This window comes from Antechinus flavipes, chromosome 4 (genome assembly GCF_016432865.1).
Source record: "Antechinus flavipes isolate AdamAnt ecotype Samford, QLD, Australia chromosome 4, AdamAnt_v2, whole genome shotgun sequence".
NCBI lineage: Eukaryota > Metazoa > Chordata > Mammalia > Dasyuromorphia > Dasyuridae > Antechinus > Antechinus flavipes.
In genome coordinates, this window is record NC_067401.1 from 378,937,259 (window position 1) to 378,941,931 (window position 4,673).

General features: G+C 36.6%; 1 non-coding gene across 1 annotated transcript; it reads right to left on the bottom strand.

Annotated features, from left to right (window-relative positions):
• Positions 1–4,088: 4,088 nt before the first annotated feature.
• On the bottom strand, positions 4,089–4,214 carry LOC127563678 (U6atac minor spliceosomal RNA). Its single transcript, XR_007954115.1, has one exon. It is a non-coding gene; the product is annotated as a U6atac minor spliceosomal RNA (small nuclear RNA).
• Between the last annotated feature and the right edge of the window lie 459 nt (positions 4,215–4,673).

Below are 4,673 nucleotides of genomic sequence, written 5' to 3' on the forward strand. Positions count from 1 at the left end.
TATGAAGATAATGGAATATTATTATTCTATAAAAATGATGAACAAGCTTATTTTAGAAAGGCCTGGAAAGATTTATATGAACTAGTGCTAAGTAAATCAGGCAGAATCAGGAATACATTGTACACAGTAACAACAAGAATGTGCAATGATCAACTACAAAAGACTTGGTTCTTTTCATTGGTTCAGTGATCCAAGGCAATCTCAATAAACTTTGGATAGAAAATTCTATCTGCATTCATAAAAAGAATTATAGAGATTGAATGTAAATCAATACATGCTATGTTCACTTTTCCCCTGTTTTTTTTCCCTCTCTTCCATTGTTTTTCCCTTTTGTTCTGATTTTTTTCCTCCCAACATGAATCATAAATGTGTAATAAAAATAAAATAAATTTTTAAAAAGGGAAGTATTAGAGGCCAAGCTTCAAATTCATTCATATCTTTATCTTTTATACAACAAATATTTAGTGTTTGAAATAATTTTTTGAAATGTTTAATTTCAAATGTTCTTAGATTTATCTGTACAGGTATAAACTATGTTACTATAACAGAAGAAAGAGAATTCTGATCAAGAAGGACCAAGAATTTAAAATATATACAATATTCTTTTACTAATGCCAACCCATCTAAAGATAGGGTGATCCTGTTTCAAGGCATAATAATTGAGGGATGGGGGAGGTTTCCTTCCTTCCATTTCAGACAAATGTACAAGTATCCTCTAACGATTTCCTGCCACTTTACAGCACAGTGACAAGGACTCTTTTAGTTGACTACTGGGCTAAAAATGAATATACATGTAAAAGGTCAAGAGAAGGAACAAGTGAGGAAAAAGAACAGCTGGGAGTTTTTGGATGCATTCTAGCATCTTCTACCCAGCTGCCACATGTCTATGAATACACAACTATTTCTTTTGTCTTTTGCATTTATTCTTTTCTTATGTGAATGAATGTCTGAACATGAAACAGGTAAGGTAATTTTATGAGCTTTGAAAATTTGGAAGAGACTTGAGAAGTCTAATAATTAGGGCTGGGAATAAAATATGATAATAATTACAACAGCTGAGTTATATAATAATAACAACAACAAAAGGAGACTATGAAGTAGCTAACGGTCCTGTTTGACCCCTCCCAGTAAGGAGCAAACCCAGAAGGAAGGGAATGACCCATCTACTTGCTAAACCAAACTCAGAAGAAAATTTGATGTAGATTCACATTAGGAGAGAAAGTACCCCCCTCCATGTCTTAATGGTGAGGTGGAGAGGTGACATAGTACCTATTTTATGTTTAAGTCTAATCTTAAGGTTATAGTAAGGGGAGAATACATGCTTAGTTTGAAGAAAAGTGCTATTATGCCTTGATTTTTGCTATGCTTTCTTTGTAAATATGCCTGTGGCAAACAAAAGAAAGAAAAACAGCTTATTGGTATTGATTTGGTGAAAGACATCAACTGGTTAAATGATATAGAGGCTTGTAAGAGATCATTTAAGAAGGAAGGAAACAGACATTTATTAAGTACCTATTGTATGCCAGACACTTTACAAATATTATCTCATTTGTTTATCAGAAACAACATTGGGGCATAGGTTCTATAATTGTCACCATTTTACAGATGAGGAAACTGAAAGAGAAATTGGTTAAATGACTTACCCAGGCTCATAAGGATGGGAAGTATATAAAGCCAGATTTGAACTTCCAGACCTGAAACCTAGTACTCTATCCACAGTGGCACCTAACTTTCTCTCGAGATCACAAAACTTCAGGATAACTCTTTAGAAACCTAGTGGAAGAACCAGTAGTTGACTACTGGAGACTTAACCTGCTAGTCAAGTTCAATTAGTAGATGAGCCGAGAATCTCCTTTATATTGCTATTAATAAGACTGAACTTAATCTGTCACAAATTTGAGAATTAGAAGGGACCTTTGAATACATTTAATCTCAACTAACACACAAGATATAAAACTAAAGACCATTTGGGCACTGTTCTGGCCAAGATCCAGCTTAGCCTCCCTTTGGGGAATTTTGATTTCCAAACACTAGCCATAGAACTAGGCTAGAATATGTTGGAACCAGCTAGTGGCACATTATCCTTTCTCACCTATAGGTATCTTTAGGGTTTTTTTCCCCAGGCATCTTCAGGTGCTCCCTGTCTCTATTAAACCCTCCTTTTTTTGCACAGGCTGTTAGTATAATGGGACAGACAGCATTCCCCAGAGATAGTGTTTCTGGATAAAAATTCAACCAAGGTTCCATCCCTCCTCCCACCAGCCCTGAATCTAAGAATAAAGAAAAAATCAGTCCTAAAAGCTATCATGACTGTTCCAGGCTGAAATGACAATGTAAATATTACAATAGGAGCTCCTGTCAAAATCTAGCTGGACACATTTGGATGGTCCTTGTAGATGAGGCTGGAGGAAGGGCAGACAGAGAGAGGCTTGTTCAAATTTTATGAGGGAGAATTTAGCTCATACCGTCTAAGAGTGTAAAAGCTAAAGACAGTCCTTTTATGAAATGGTAGATGACAGAATTAGCAGACTATTTCTCTCCTTCTTTTTCTACTTCTCTCTTTTCTCCTTCCAGGAGTTGGCATATGGAAGGGTGTCATGAAGGGATAATTACCTTGTCGGCACCAGGTCTCCAGATAGTTACTTTGACATTTCAGAATCCAAAAGCACAATCTGTGTTATGATTAGCTAAAAAGAAAAGTCAAAACTATCTGACTGTATAGAGTTCCAACAATTCCCCTCTGGCCCCAAGGGAGGTTATGACCAGAGGAGTTTTATTTGAGATGAGGGGGAGAGGGCCACATCTTCATTTCTGGAACCATAAAATGAGGAAATCACAAAATAGTGCTCCTTTGCTTGCCATATTATATCTACATTTCCTCGTGTCCCTTTCAAGGTCTTCCTTAATATGGTGCCAACTTGCTTATCCAACTGAATCTTCTACTAAGACCCATCACTCAGTTTCTATTTCAATCAGGCTGATTTCCTGCCTGTGCCAGGAAAACTACCATGAATACTTTTTTTTTTCTCTCTCTGTCTTTGTCTTCTTACCCAGAATGTTCTTTCTTTCTAATTTCCACTTTTTTTTTTCAAATCTGATCCATTCTTCAAAGTCTAGTTCCTTCTAATTACACCAGTCCCCAAAAGCCTCTCTTTGCTTTCAGTTCTTACAGTCATTGGCACATGGTTTGATGTCTAACTATACGCAGGTAGATCTCATTATCCAAATATTCATTATTTCAGTCCTTGTCATTTCAAGTTTTCATTTTTTTTTTGGTCTGGATTTGGTTTGTATATTATTAGGTTCAGGGAAATACTCTCTCTGAGGAAATTCCCTTTATCAAGCAGCTCATAGTTCTTTTTCTTTTTAATTTATTTCATTTGAAAAAAAGAGTAAGAAAAAAAGAAAAGAAATACAAAACAAAGTAAAGCAAAAGAAAAGAGAATATTGTCATGTGCCCAGCAGAACATCAGGGAGGATTAAAATATATAACAACAAATTACCAGATCAAGGAAGTATATGTGTGTGTGTGTGTGTGTGTGTGTGTGTATTAGTAGAAGAAATTATGTTAATGAATGTTCATTTTTTCTTTACTTTCTTGTAAACTGTTCTTTGGTTCTCTACTATCCATTTTATTTACTTCATTCTTTTTTCCCCCTTTTATCCTCCCCATCATCCCCAAGCAAGCAGCAGCAGTTAAATATAAAATATATATCATATGTAGATGTACGCATACACACACACACACACACACACACACACACACACACACACTCCATAACACACCTGTTGTTCCTATCCCTGACTTTTTAATTAAATTCTGCTCCATAATTTGCCTTGCTATTACTTAACCTCCCCCCACCTATGGATCCCTCCCTTGTCTTTTTCCCTAATCCTTTGCTTCCCCATCTTCCCATTCCTCCCCCCTTGTTTTTTTTGTAGATTTTGGAAGGTGATATGTCCTTCAAAGTGCATAGTTCTTAAAGAAGGGCTTTAGGCTCTCAGAAGTTAAGATGACTTGATGCTGTGTGTCGGTGGTGGGACTTAAATCCACGTTTTCCTAGTTCTGAGACCTGTCTCTAGCTGTGAAATCACGCTGGTTAGATGTACAGTATGTGACAATGCCTTAACCATATATGTGTTGTAAAGGCTTCAAGAACCTCTTCCATCTTCATCAAGGAGAGTGCCAATCTTCTATATCTGGCCATCAGAACAGCTGGCTCTGGAGGGGAAAGTGAGGCAGGGGACCTTGCACAGCCTCCCTCACTGAAATTCATTTTACATGCACATCATAGCATCACCTCCCTGATGTCCTGGTCTTCTTTAAATACAAAGGACAAAGAACAACAATGAAATCATGCTACCTCCTTATGGATAGTATAAGTAGAAAAAGTTCCAAAGTAAAAACATGACCACATATAAAATTAGTTCCCATTCAAACACTAGCACCCGTCCCTGCCATACCTCTCCCATTTTAGTTTGTTAATATCCTAGATTTTTGGTAAGTGCTTCAAAAGAGAATGATTTAAATATCAGAGGATTAAGAGAGCCCCTTGGGAAAACTGATGAAGCCCTTGAAGATTTTTGCAACAATGACTCTTTTTATGATCTTGCTGCAAAAGTCAGACATCAAGTGAAAGTTGTTGCATCATGCTATCATACAATTGGTTGGG